Here is a 15685-nt window from a genome sequence, read left to right as displayed (position 1 = left end):
CCACACAAATTCGTAACTCAGCTGGGCACTGGCATGTGCCTTTAGAGCTCACTGCTCCATCCTCACAAAACCACATGTAGTAGTACACTGCATGGCCATAGCAAGTGCAGCTAGCTGATTTACTGCTCAGCTAGACTGATCTGTGCTTTTACGTTTGACTAGGTTGAGTTTGGTGATGGGGGTTGGTGGTGGGACCTCCCATGGCTGCCGTTGTGGTGCTGCCAGTTTCGTGCTCTTGTTGTTGTCTTGGTTCATCTTTGCTCATTGATGCTGCAAGATGCCTGTCCAACCTCCTAATCGTTCCCGAATTTTCATGGCGGAGCTCCCAGTCAAGGTACGTGCTTGTCACTCGTTGATTGTGGATGGTCCACTGTTGCGCCGTGGTGTTCGGTACACTCGCTGGTGCGGTGCGTTAGGCCGCTTGCCAAGTCTTGGTATTGTGATTCTTCGACGACTCCCCTCATCTGTTTGTGCCTTTCGTGGGTTGTCCTTGATCTTCTTGTATGGTTTTCGACCCGGTTTTCCTCATAAACTGGATCATTCTTATGGCATTAAGGCCACTTTGAAATATATTCAGGTGGGGAGTCTTTCCCTCCCGGTGACCATTTCAAAGAAAAAAACATTTGACTAGGTAAAAAACCACATGATATCACAAGCATGGGTATGACCCACAAGGAAGATATTATCAAGTGTGATGAGATAGGGGAGACTGAACTGAAAGAATAGATAGAGGAGACTAATATACAAATCCAATCTGGCCGACAGACAGCCTATATATCAGGAGTAGAGGGAGGGAGCGAGTGGAATCGAGGTGAATTCGTTCACCCAAATCACATCTGTGGCCACACTCTTTTCACGGGGGTTACATCAACATCAACAAGCAAGCATTAGGCTGACACCCACAGAGAAAAAATTAACTGGCAGCTACGACAGCAGTACCAGATGCACCGCTGCCCGAATCAAGTACAGTAGTACGCAAAGCAAGGACGGATATCATAAATCAAAAGGCAACTGTAGGCCACTTTTATTTGAGCTTCAGGCAACGAGAGTAGCAGGTTCAGCCGTTCAGGAAACCATTGCAGCCGAGCCACCTGCAGTTATATTCACGGAGAACAGTTTCCCTACAGAGAGAAAATATCAGCCCGTCGGAACGCTTCTTGACGATATGCTTCTGATTGCAGACAGCATGAACTTTATGAATTCCGTAATTGTAAAACTAACAATACCTCGTGTCACTTTTTCATTTCTTAATGGAGAGTTAACCTGGGATGGTTGGGATGGAGATTTGCTTCCTCCCTTATGGCAACTTTTGCGGCCTCAACTTCAGGAGATGTGGCATCCCGGTTCTGAACAAAAACTCGCACATCTTTCAGATATGGGAGGTGCTCAAGACCTAACTAGAACCCATAGGCCTTTGCCATTGATGCAGAGATCCACAACTTAAGCTTCTCCAGCTTTGGCAATGCCCCTTTCTCAAATACAAGGGTCCCCACACCTTTACGAAAAGGTTGATAAAGGAACTCCTTCAAACATCGGAATCCTCTGGCTTGCAAAACAAGCCTGTGTTTATGGACCGTGTTGGTATAAAGTTTCAGAGAAAGTAATGCAGGCAGCTCTCCAAGTATGCCAAGAGCCTCCGCTGTTATTACACCTAAATTAATGTTCAGGTATGCAAGACTGGTGAGTGCTGGAGTAATCCACTTTGGCAGTTTTGATAAAGAGTACTCGGTGGTGCCCATCTCAAATCTTTGGAGGCAAGATGGAAGACGAGAGCAGGAATCTAATAACTCAAATGGAGATGAATTGCCACCATCTATACACACGGACTGGAGTTTGTAGCTGCCAAGCTTGCATAGTGAGGAATGAAACATCTCTGCATGACTCTTGTACTCATGAGATTCTTCACCTTTCTCCCTGAAACATACATGGAGTACCTTCAAATTGATCAGGCTCCCTAGCCCCTTCACTGCACCTACTGAACTCGTGGTAATATCAAAGCCTGAGATCTCCCTTAAGTTTGTCATATTCCCAATCCCGATTGGTATCTTCCAACGATGATTGCCAGGGAGTAGATGTTGTAGTTTAGTGAGCTGAACAATTCTAGCCGGCAAGTCTTTGATTGTTGTACCCCTTAAATCTAGCGTCTCTAGATCAAGTAGCATCACAATTCCAGATGGTAGCTCCGATATGCCTGTTTTGCTAAAGCTCAGGTACTTTAGCTGGAACAGGGTTTCCATCAATACCATCCATGTCATAGTCCTTCAGGCCTGTACAACCTTCAAAATCTAGTACACGTAAACTTTCAAACTTAGCAAGACTGGGCAAGTGTTTGATGCATCCTGATGCTGTTATTATAAGAGATCGAACATGGCTTAGATCTTTCTTTGCCAATTCAGATGCAAGCTCCTGGTCAATGTCCTGGATCGATAATCGTCGAATAGAACATTGAGAGTTTTCCCAAACAGTTTGGCTGCCGTTCACCACAGTGATGAAATTTTCTTCAATAGATTTTGAAATGATGAGCTCGAGCATCATGTCATGAACTCGACAGGTATGAACCTTCCCATCATAATGAATGTACACCGGTTGGATCAGGCTTTTATTGATAAGCTCGTAAAAATAACTGTCTGCAACCTCTTGACAAGTCCTCCCACGCTCTTCAGCAATGAAGCCTTCTGCTATCCATTGGCTCACCAACCTTTCTCTCTCAATCTCATAATCTTCAGGAAAATTACTTAAGTGCAACAATACGGTCTTGAGGTTTGCTGGAAGATCATTGTAGCTCAAGGACAGTATGTTCTTCATTCCTTCTAGACTTTGGCTATTGTTCAAGTCAGAACCAATTGATCTTCTTACCTTCTCCCACTCTTCTTTGACACGTGGTCTATTTGCTAGTAAACCAGAAATACTGATAATTGCCAATGGTAGGCCTCCGCACTTTTTCAAGATAGCTTTTGAAACTTCAGTAACGCAGCATGCATACCGGCAAGCTCAGCCTTGAGAGAGCGGATCTCACGGCGGACCCCTTTGAGGCGGCCGCACTCATTAGCGAGCAAATCCGCGAGCTTCCCCAGCAGGGGACCCAACGTGCCCAGTGCGGCGCTCACCACAGGCGCCATCGGCCCCCTGCCTTCCTCTGCATCAGCATGATGCATACGGCCATCTTATTAACCAAACAAATAAGTTCCAACAAGGTCTCAAAGTCTCCAAAAGTGAAAAGAGAAAAAAAGGCTCACACAGAACCAAAAAGGCTAAAAACACCAACTAGCCAAAAGGCTCACACACAACCGGCTGGCTAAAAAGAGATAGGAAAACTAATTGCCTATCCTATTACATGACCGCCATCCAAACCGGTTGAAGATATCCCGAGCTACCGTCTCCCAGTGGATAGATCCAGTAACCAAACGCTCCCTGGCCTCCGTCGGAGTGAGTAGCGACAAGGAACGGATCAGCGTCCTAGCTCTGAAGATAACCTGCAAAAAATGAATGCGTGTTGTCCTGTTAAAAACCAAATCATTCCTGCAATTCCAGAGCGCCCACACCAAGGCGCAGACTCCTACACGAATATGTCGCGCTAACCCGGGCTCTACCCTGTTAAGCCACGTTCCAAATAACGTGTTGACTGAACTCGGTGGAGAAATATTAAAAGCAATATGGACTGTCCTCCATAAAACTTTAGCTAGTGGGCAATCAAGAAAAAGGTATTTAATCGTTTCATCCCGATCACAGAAACTACACCGTAGGTCCTGTCCAACTACACTTTGTCAAGTTGTCCTTGGTTAAAATAACTTGATTGTGTAGAAACCACATAAACACTTTAATTTTCAAAGGAACTTTGACATCCCACACATGTTTGGAACTAGGAATCGAGCTTGAATTGATCACATCAACATACATTGATTTAACTGTAAATTCTCCCAACCTAGTGAGCTTCCAGCGTAATTTATCGGGTTGTTGGGAAAGTTGAACATCCATCAGTCTCCTTACTAGATGTAGCCATTCTTCCCAACGATTGCCCACTAACACCCGTATGAACTGAACATTAAGGGGGATTGATTGAAATACCGTTGCAACAAAAACCTCACGTCGTTGAACAATACGATACAACGACGGGTATTGGATGGCTAGGGGTATCTCTCCGAGCCAAGTATCCTCCCAGAATCTCGTACTGGCTCCGTCACCAACAATAAACTTTGTCCTGTTAAACAAGGAAAGCTTTACTTTCATAAGCCCTTTCCAAAAGGGTGAATCAGTCGGTCTTACTATGACCTGAGACAAAGTTTTGGTTTGAAGATACTTATTCCGAAGGATTTGTGCCCAAGTGGCGTCAGTTCCGCTAGATAACTTCCACAACCACTTGCTGAGAAGACATCTGTTCTTGACTTCAAGATTCTCAATCCCAAGACCCCCTTGGTCTTTCGGTCTACAGATGCTATCCCATTTGGCTAAACGGTATTTTCTTTTTAGCTCATCACCCTGCCAAAAGAATCGGGATCGATAAAAGTCCAGTCTTTTCCTAACACCAACAGGGACTTCGAAAAACGACAAAAGAAACATAGGCATACTCGTGAGAACCGAATTAATCAGAATTAAGCGGCCTCCGTATGACATGAGCTTGCCCTTCCAGCAACTCAGTTTCTTTTCAAATCGGTCCTCGATACACTTCCATTCTCTGTTTGTCAGCTTACGATGGTGGATTGGAATTCCTAAGTATGTGAAAGGCAAAGCCCCCAAATCACACCCAAACAATTGCTTGTAGGCCTCTTGTTCATCATTGGCTCTACCAAAGCAGAACAATTCGCTTTTATGAAAGTTAATCTTTAACCCAGTCAATTGTTCAAATAAGCATAACACCAGCTTCATATTTCTCGCTTTTACCAAGCCGTGCTCCATAAATATGATTGTATCATCGGCGTACTGGAGGATGGACACCCCTCCATCAACGAGATGAGGTACCAGGCCTCCCACTTGACCAGCCTCCTTAGCCCTTCCTATCAAAATTGCCAACATATCCACTACAATGTTGAACAAAATAGGGGACATCGGATCCCCTTGTCTTAGACCCTTGTGTGTCTTGAAGTAATGACCGATCTCGTCATTAACTTTAATTCCAACACTCCATTTTTGCGTATAGGATTCAACCTGGCATCGCCAGACTTCATCGAAACCTTTCATACGCAACACCTGTTGTAGGAATGGCCACTTTACTTTATCCTACACTTTCTCGAAATCCACCTTAAAAATAACTCCATACAATTTTTTCGACTGGATTTCATGGAGCGTTTCATGCAGGACCACCACCCCTTCCAGGATGTTTCTATCCGGCATGAAAGCAGTTTGGGAATGTTGCACCACAGAATGCGCAATCTGTGTGAGCCGATTCGTCCCAACCTTAGTAAAATTTTTGAAACTAACATTGAGAAGGCAGATCGGCCTAAACTGCTCGATTCTCAGAGCATCTGTCTTCTTAGGAAGCAGTGTTATTGTTCCAAAATTTAAGTGAAATAACTGAAGCCGTCCAAAGAAAAGATCGTGGAACATTGGAAGTAAATCCCCCTTAACAATATGCCAACATCTTATGTTAAACTCTGCCGGAAATCCATCCGGCCCGGGAGCCTTATTGTTTTTCATCTTCATTATGGCATCAAAAACCTCCTTCTCCGAGAAAGGGGCAACCAGAATATCATTATCATTAGCAGTTAGTTGAGGCACATCCTTAGTCCTGGACTCATCGAGGGACACACAACTATCCTCTGGAGGTCCAAATAACTGCTTATAATACTCGGTGATGTAAAGTTTCAGGTTGTCCTGCCCTACAATTGTTCCTTCATCTTGCTCAAGCTGGAAAATTCTCTTCTTTCTGTGTTTGCCATTAGCAATCAAATGAAAGAATTGAGTGTTCGCATCCCCCTTGACCACTCTACGAACTTTAGCTCTCAACGCCCACTTCAACTCTTCTTCGCGGAGAAGTTCTTTCAACTTCATCTCCGCATCCAACTTAAACTGGAGCTCTGTAGGTTGCAAGATTGTGGATTCGGCTTTAATATCGAGGGACTAAATCAGAGAAAGGAACTTGTCCGTTTCAATCTTATAAATCCCACTAAGGTGTTTGGCCCATCCCCGTAGGAAACTTCTCAAATGTCTAATCTTATTCTTGTTGGGTTTCGTAGTAATTTCAAAATTTTCCTACGCACACGCAAGATCATGTGATGCATAGCAACCAGAGGGGAGAGTGCTGTCTACGTACCCACGCAGACCGACTGCGGAAGCGTTGACACAACGTAGAGGAAGTAGTCGTACATCTTCACGATCCAACCGATCAAGCACCGAAACTACGGCACCTCCGAGTTCGAGCACACGTTCAGCTCGATGACGATCCCCGGACTCCGATCCAGCAAAGTGTCGGGGAAGAGTTCCGTCAGCATGATGGCATGGTGACGATCTTGATGTACTACAGCAGCAGGGCTTCGCCTAAACTCCGCTACAGTATTATTGAGGACTATGGTGGCTGGGGGCACCGCACACGGCTAAGGAATAGATCACGTGGATCAACTTCTGTGTTCTAGGGTGCCTCTGCCTCAGTATATAGAGGACTAGAGGGGGGGAGGCTGGCCGGCCAAGGTGTGGTGCGCCAGGAGAGTCCTACTCCCTCTGGGAGTAGGATTCCCCCCCCCCCCAATCCTAGTTGGAATAGGATTCGCGGAGGGGGAAAAGAGAGAGGGGGGCCGGCCACCTCTCCTTGTCCTAATAGAACTAGGGGAGGGAGGGAGGCGCACAGCCCATCTTGGGCAGCCCCTTTCTCTTTTCCACTAAGGGCCACTAAGGCCCATATAGCTCCCGGGGGGTTTCGGTAACCTCCCGGTACTCCGAAAAAATCCCGATTTCACCCGGAACACTTCCGATATCCAAACATAGGCTTCCAATATATCAATCTTTATGTCTCGACCATTTCGAGACTCCTCATCATGTCCGTGATCACATCCGGGACTCTGAACACCCTTCGGTACATCAAAATGCATAAACTCATAATATAACTGTCATCGTAACCTTAAGCGTGCGGACCCTACGGGTTCGAGAACAATGTAGACATGACTGAGACACGTCTCTGGTCAATAACCAATAGCAGGACCTGGATGCCCATATTGGCTCCTACATATTCTACGAAGATCTTTATCGGTCAGACCGCATAACAACATACGTTGTTCCCTTTGTCATCGGTATGTTACTTGCCCGAGATTCGATCGTCGGTATTCCAATACCTAGTTCAATCTCGTTACCGGCAAGTCTCTTTACTCGTTCTGTAATACATCATCCCGCAACTAACTCATTTGGTTGCAATGCTTGCAAGGCTTGTGTGATGTGCATTACCGAGAGGGCCCAGAGATACCTCTCCGACAATCGGAGTGACAAAACCTAATCTCGAAATACGCCAACCCAACATGTACCTTTGGAGACACCTGTAGTACTCCTTTATAATCACCCAGTTATGTTGTGACGTTTGGTAGTACCCAAAGTGTTCCTCCGGTAAACGGGAGTTGCATAATCTCATAGTTATAGGAACATCTATAAGTCATGAAGAAAGCAATAGCAACATACTAAACGATCGGGTGCTAAGCTAATGGAATGGGTCATGTCAATCAGATCATTCTCTTAATGATGTGATCCCGTTAATCAAATAACAACTCATTGTTCATGGTTAGGAAACATAACCATCTTTGATTAACGAGCTAGTCAAGTAGAGGCATACTAGTGACACTTTGTTTGTCTATGTATTCACACATGTATTATGTTTCCGGTTAATACAATTCTAGCATGAATAATAAACATTTATCATGATTATAAGGAAATAAATAATAACTTTATTATTGCCTCTAGGGCATATTTCCTTCAGTCTCCCACTTGCACTAGAGTCCATAATCGAGTTCACATCGCCATGTGATTTAACAGCAATAGTTCACATCACCATATGATTAACACCCATAGTTCACATCGATATGTGATCAACACCCAAAGGGTTTGCTAGAGTCAGTAATCTAGTTCACATCGCTATGTGATTAACACCCAAAGAGTACTAAGGTGTGATCATGTTTTGCTTGTGAGATAATTTTAGTCAACGGGTCTGTCACATTCAGATCTGTAAGTATTTTGCGAATTTCTATGTCAATAATGCTCTGCACGGAGCTACTCTAGCTTATTGCTCCCACTTTCAATATGTATCTAGATCGAGATTTAGAGTCATCCAGATCTGTGTCAAAACTTGCATCGACGTAACTTTTTACGATGATCCTTTTTGTCACCTCCATAATTGAGAAATATTTCCTTATTCCACTAAGGATAATTTTGACCACTGTCCAGTGATCTACTTTTAGATCACTATTGTACTCCCTTGCTTAACACAGTGTAGGGTATACAATAGATCTGGTACACAGCATGGCATACTTTATAGAACCCATGGCTGAGGCATAGGGAATGACTTTCATTCTATTTCTATCTTCTGGCGTGGTTGGGCTTTGAGTCTTACTCAACTTCACACCTTGTAACACAAGCAAGAATCCTTTCTTTGCTTGATCCATTTTGAACTTCTTCAAAATCTTGTCAAGGTATGTGCTTTGTGAAAGTCCAATTAAGCGTCTTGATCTATCTCTATAGATCTTTATGCCTAATATGTAAGTAGCTTTACCGAGGTCTTTCATTGAGAAACTCTTATTCAAGTATCCCTTTATGCTATCCAGAAATTCTATATCATTTCCAATTAGTAATATGTCATCCACATATAATATCAGAAATGCTACAGAGCTCCCACTCACTTTCTGGTAAATACAGGCTTCTCCGAAAGTCTGTATAAAACCAAATGCTTTGATCACACTATCAAAGCGTTTATTCCAACTCCGAGAGGCTTGCACCAGTCCATAAATGGATCGCTGGAGCTTGCATACTTTGTTAGCTCCCTTTGGATCGAAAAAACCTTCTGGTTGCATCATATACAACTCTTCTTCCAGAAATCCATTCAGGAATGCAGTTTTGACATCCATTTGCCAAATTTCATAATCATAAAATGCGGCAATTGCTAACATGATTCGGACAGACTTAAGCATCGCTACGGGTGAGAAGGTCTCATCGTAGTCAATCCCTTGAACTTGCCGAAAACCTTTCGCGACAAGTCGAGCTTTATAGACAGTAATATTACCGTCAGCGTCAGTCTTCTTCTTGAAGATCCATTTATTCTCAATTGCTTGCCGATCATCAGGCAAGTCAACCAAAGTCCACACTTTGTTCTCATACATGGATCCCACCTCAGATTTCATGGCTTCAAGCCATTTTGCGGAATCTGGGCTCACCATCGCTTCTTCATAGTTCGTAGGTTCATCATGATCTAGTAGCATGACTTCCAGAACAGGATTACCGTACCACTCTGGCACGGATCTCACTCTGGTTGATCTACGAGGTTCAGTAGTATCTTGATCTGAAGTTTCATGATCATTATCATTAGCTTCCTCACTAACTGGTGTAGGTGTCACCTGAACAGTTTTCTGTGATGTACTACTTTCCAGTAAGGGAGCAGGTACAGTTACCTCGTCAAGTTCTACTTTCCTCCCACTCACTTCTTTCGAGAGAAACTCCTTCTCTAGAAAGTTTCCGAATTTAGCAACAAAAGTCTTTCCTTCGGATCTGTGATAGAAGGTGTATCCAATAGTTTCCTTTCGATATCCTATGAAGACACATTTCTCCGATTTGGGTTTGAGCTTATCAGGTTGAAGCTTTCTCACATAAGCATCGCAGTCCCAAACTTTAAGAAACGACAACTTTGGTTTCTTGCCAAACCACAGTTCAGATTGTGTCGTCTCAACGGACTTAGATGGTGCCCTATTTAACGTGAATGGAGCTGTCTCTAATGCATAACCCCAAAACGATAATGGTAGATCGGTAAGAGACATCATAGATCGCACTATATCTAATAAAGTACGGTTATGACGTTCGGACACACCATTACACTATTGTGTTCCAGGTGGCGTGAGTAGTGAAACTATTTCACATTGTTTTAATTGAAGACCAAACTCATAACTCAAATATTTGTCTCCGCGATCAGATCGTAGAAACTTTATTTTCTTGTCACGATGTCTTTCCACTTCACTCTGAAATTCTTTGAACTTTTCAAATGTTTCAGACTTATGTTTCATCAAGTAGATATATCCATATCTGCTCAAATCATCTGTGAAGTTCAGAAAATAACGATACTTGCCGTGAGCCTTAACACTCATCGGACCGCATACATCAGTATGTATTATTTCCAATAAGTCAGTTGCTCGCTCCGGAGAACGGAGTCTTAGTCATCTTGCCCATTAGGCATGGTTCGCAAGCATCAAGTGATTCATAATCAAGTGATTCCAAAATCCCATCAGTATGGAGTTTCTTCATGCGCTTTACACCAATATGACCTAAACGGCAGTGCTACAAATAAGTTGCACTATCATTATTAACTTTGCATCTTTTGGTTTCAATATTATGATTATGTGTATCACTACGATTGAGATCCAACAAACTATTTTCATTGGGTGTGTAACCATATAAGGTTTTATTCATGTAAACAGAAAAACAATTTATTCTCTTACTTAAATGAATAACCGTATTACAATAAACATGATCAAATCATATTCATGCTCAATGGAAACACCAAATAACACTTATTCAGGTTCAACACTAACCCGAAAGTATAGGGAGTGTGCGATGATGATCATATCAATCTCGGAACCACTTCCAACACACATCGTCACTTCACCCTTAACTAGTCTCTGTTTATTCTGCAACTCCCGTTTCGAGTTACTAATCTTAGCAACTGAACTAGTATCAAATACTGAGGGGTTGCTATAAACACTAGTAAAGTACACATCAATAACATGTATATCAACTATACTTATGTTCACTTTGCCATCCTTCTTATCTGCCAATCACTTGGGGTAGTTCCGCTTCCAGTGACTAGTCCCTTTGCAGTAGAAACACTTAGTCTCAGGCTTAGGACCAGACTTGGGCTTCTTCACTTGAGCAGCAACTTGCTTGCTGTTCTTCTTGAAGTTCCCCTTCTTCCCTCTGCCCTTTTCTTGAAACTAGTGATCTTGTCTACCATCAACACTTGATGTTTTTCTCGATTTCTACCATCGTCAATTTCCGCATTACGAAGAGCTTGGGAATCGTTTCCGTTATCCCTTGCATATCATAGTTCATCACAAAGTTCTACTAACTTGGTGATGGTGACTAGAGAATTATGTCAATCACTATATTATCTGGAAGATTAACTCCCACTTGATTCAAGCGATTGTTGTACTCAGACAATCTGGGCACATGCTCACTAGTTGAGCGATTCCCCTCCATCTTTTAGCTATAGAACTTGTTGGAGACTTTCATATTTCTCAACTCGGGTATTTGCTTGAAATATTAACTTCAACTCCTGGAACATCTCATATGCTCCATGACGTTCAAAACGTCTTTGAAGTCCCGATTCTAAGCCATTAAGCATGGTGCACTAAACTATTAAGTAGTCATCATATTGAGCTAGCCAAACGTTCATAACGTCTGCATCTGCTCCTGCAATAGGTCCGTCACCTAGCGGTGCATCAGGGACATAATTCTTCTGTGCAGCAATGAGGATAAACCTCAGACCACGGATCCAATCCGCATCTTTGCTACTAACATCTTTCAACACAATTTTCTCTAGGAACATATCAAAATAGACACAGGGAAGCAACAACGCGAGCTATTGATCTACAACATGATTTGCAAAATACTACCAGGACTAAGTTCATGATAAATTTAAGTTCAATTTAATCATATTAGTTAAAGAACTCCCACTTAGATAGACATCCCTCTAATCCTCTAAGTGATTACGTGATCCAAATCAACTAAACCATAACCGATCATCACGTGAGATGGAGTAGTTTTCAATGGTGAACATCGTTATGTTGATCATATCTACTATATGATTCACGCTCGACCTTTCGGTCTCCGTGTTCCGAGGCCATATCTGTATATGCTTGGCTCGTCAAGTATAACCTGAGTATTCCGCGTGTGCAACTGTTTTGCACACATTGTATTTGAACGTAGAACCTATCACACCCGATCATCACGTGGTGTCTCAGCCCGAAGAACTTTCGCAACGGTGCATACTAAGGGTGAACACTTCTTGATAATTTAGTGAGAGATCATCTTATAATGCTACCGTCAATTAAAGCAAGATAAGATGCATAAAAGGATAAACATCACATGCAATCAATATAAGTGATATGATATGGCCATCATCATCTCGTGCTTGTGATCTCCATCTCCGAAGCACCGTCGTGATCACCATCGTCACCGGCGTGACACCTTGATCTCCATCGTAGCATCGTTGTCGTCTCGCCAAGCTTGTGCTTCCACGACTATCACTACCGCTTAGTAATAAAGTAAAGCATTACATCGCGATTTTATTGCATACAATAAAACGACAACCATAAGGCTCCTGCCAGTTGCCGATAACTCGGTTACAAAACATGATCATCTCATACAATAAAATTCAGCATCATGTCTTGACCATATCACATCACAACATGCCCTGCAAAAACAAGTTAGACGTCTTCTATTTTGTTGTTGCAAGTTTTACGTGGCTGCTACGGGCTTAAGCAAGAACCAATCTCACCTACGCATCAAAACCACAACGATAGTTTGTCAAATAGACTCCGTTTCAACCTTCGCAAGGACCGGGCGTAGCCATACTTGGTTCAACTAAAGTTGGAGAGACAGTCGCCCGCAAGCCACCTATGTGCAAAGCATGTCGGGGGAACCGGTCTCGCGTAAGCGTACGCGTAATGTTCGTCCGGGTCGTCTCGTCAAACAATGCCGCCGAACCAAAGTATGACATGCTGGTAGGCAGTATGACTTATATCGCTCACAACTCACTTGTGTTCTACTCGTGCATATAACATCAACATAAATAACCTAGGCTCGGATGCCACTGTTGGGTTTCGTAGTAATTTCAAAAAATTTCCTACGCACACGCTAGATCATGTGATGCATAGCAACGAGAGGGGAGAGTGCTGTCTACGTACCCACGCAGACCGACTGCGGAAGCGTTGACACAACGTAGAGGAAGTAGTCGTACGTCTTCACGATCCAACCGATCAAGCACCGAAGCTACGGCACCTCCGAGTTCGAGCACACGTTCAGCTCGATGACGATCCCCGGACTCCGATCTAGCAAAGTGTCGGGGAAGAGTTCCGTCAGCACGACGGCGTGGTGACGATCTTGATGTACTACAGCAGCAGGGCTTCGCCTAAACTCCGCTACAGTATTATCGAGGACTATGGTGGCTGCGGGCACCGCACCCAGCTAAGGAATAGATCACGTGGATCAACTTCTGTGTTCTAGGGTGCCTCTGCCTCAGTATATAAAGGACTAGAGGGGGGAGAGCTGGCCGGCCAAGGTGTGGCGCGCCAGGAGAGTCCTACTCCCTCTGGGAGTAGGATTCCCCCCCCCCCCAATCCTAGTTGGAATAGGATTCGCGGAGGGGGGAAAGAGAGAGGGGGGCCGGCCACCTCTCCTTGTCCTAATAGGACTAGGGGAGGGAGGGAGGCGCGCAGCCCATCTTGGGCAGCCCCTTTCTCTTTTCCACTAAGGCCCACTAAGGCCCATATAGCTCCCGTGGGGTTCCGGTAACCTCCCGGTACTCCGGTAAAATCCCGATTTCACCCGGAACACTGCCGATATCCAAACATAGGCTTCCAATATATCAATCTTTATGTCTCGACCATTTCGAGACTCCTCGTCATGTCCGTGATCACATCCGGGACTCCGAACAACCTTCGGTACATCAAAATGCATAAACTCATAATATAACTGTCATCGTAACCTTAAGCGTGCGGACCCTACGGGTTCGAGAACAATGTAGACATGACCGAGACACGTCTCTGGTCAATAACCAATAGCGGGACCTGGATGCCCATATTGGCTCCTACATATTCTACGAAGATCTTTATCGGTCAGACCGCATAACAACATACGTTGTTCCCTTTGTCATCGGTATGTTACTTGCCCGAGATTCGATCGTCGGTATTCCAATACCTAGTGCAATCTCGTTACCGGAAAGTCTCTTTACTCGTTCTGTAATACATCATCCCGCAACTAACTCATTTGGTTTCAATGCTTGCAAGGCTTGTGTGATGTGCATTACCGAGAGGGCCCAGAGATACCTCTCCGACAATCGGAGTGACAAAACCTAATCTCGAAATACGCCAACCCAACATGTACCTTTGGAGACACCTGTAGTACTCCTTTATAATCACCCAGTTACGTTGTAACGTTTGGTAGCACCCAAAGTGTTCCTCCGGTAAACGGGGGTTGCATAATCTCATAGTTATAGGAACATGTATAAGTCATGAAGAAAGCAATAGCAACATACTAAACGATCGGGTGCTAAGCTAATGGAATGGGTCATGTCAATCAGATCATTCTCTTAATGATGTGATCCCGTTAATCAAATAACAACTCATTGTTCATGGTTAGGAAACATAACCATCTTTGATTAACGAGCTAGTCAAGTAGAGGCATACTAGTGACACTTTGTTTGTCTATGTATTCACACATGTATTATGTTTCCGGTTAATACAATTCTAGCATGAATAATAAACATTTATCATGATTATAAGGAAATAAATAATAACTTTATTATTGCCTCTAGGGCTATTTCCTTCAATTCTGCCACCGCTCGACAGAAGTCTTGCCTCCTCTATCTTTAGCCCATTCCCTGGCTATTAGATCGAAGATTCCTTCTCGTTCAAACCAAGCAAGTTCGAACGAAAAGGTATTTTTGTTTCCCACGTGTTTGGCTCACTTGAGTCCACGAATAATGGTGTGTGGTCCGATATATCGCGCGAGAGAGCCTGAACCGTTACAAGAGGGAACTTCTGTTCCCACTCGACGCTCGCAAGGACTCGATCCAACTTCTCATATGTCGGATTTGGCAAAGCGTTGGCCCAGGTAAATTTTTGACCAGAAAGATCTATCTCTCTCAGATCCAAGCTTTCAAAGATGGTATTAAACATAAACGACCATCTACCATCAAAATTATTGTTATTCTTTTCCTCTCTCCTCCTAATGATGTTGAAATCACCCCCAACCAGAATTGGAAGCTGCTCGGAACCGCAAATTCGAACCAAGTCCGCCAAAAACTCCGTTTTAAACTCGGGTTGTGCGGCACCATAAACTGCCACTAGAGCCCAGTTAAACCCATCAGCTTTAGACCTAACCCGAAATTTAACCGTGAAGTCACCCATCACTACACTTTGGACTTCCAGTGAATCGCATCTCACTCCTAGCAGGATCCCACCGGATCTTCCTCGCAGGGGAAGGCGATGCCAATCGAAATCGACACCCCACGATAGCTTGTTAAGAAACTGAGGCGCAAATTTATCCCTACTAGTTACTGAGAGAGAAATGAAATCTAACCGATGCTCCAGAGTCGCCTCAGCGAGAAACCTTCTTTTAGCCAAGTCCTTCAGTCCTCTGCTATTCCAAAAGATTCCTTTCATATGTCATCATGAAATTTTTTGGCCGTCCGAATCCTAGCACTCCTACGAACCGCGGACGCGGGATACAACTTCCGCTTCCACTTACGTTTGGGTTTACTATGGTCCTCCATCCGGTCCACATAACCGGGCTC

At 43.9% G+C, this 15685-nt stretch overlaps 1 pseudogene; it reads right to left on the bottom strand.

Moving 5' to 3' along the window:
• Window positions 1-868: 868 nt before the first annotated feature.
• Window positions 869-2959, bottom strand: LOC125543851 (annotated as a pseudogene).
• Between the last annotated feature and the right edge of the window lie 12726 nt (window positions 2960-15685).

This window comes from Triticum urartu, chromosome 1 (genome assembly GCF_003073215.2).
Source record: "Triticum urartu cultivar G1812 chromosome 1, Tu2.1, whole genome shotgun sequence".
In the NCBI taxonomy this organism is placed as follows: domain Eukaryota; kingdom Viridiplantae; phylum Streptophyta; class Magnoliopsida; order Poales; family Poaceae; genus Triticum; species Triticum urartu.
Note: the sequence above shows the minus strand (reverse complement) of the source record. Positions and strands in the feature narration are given on the sequence as shown.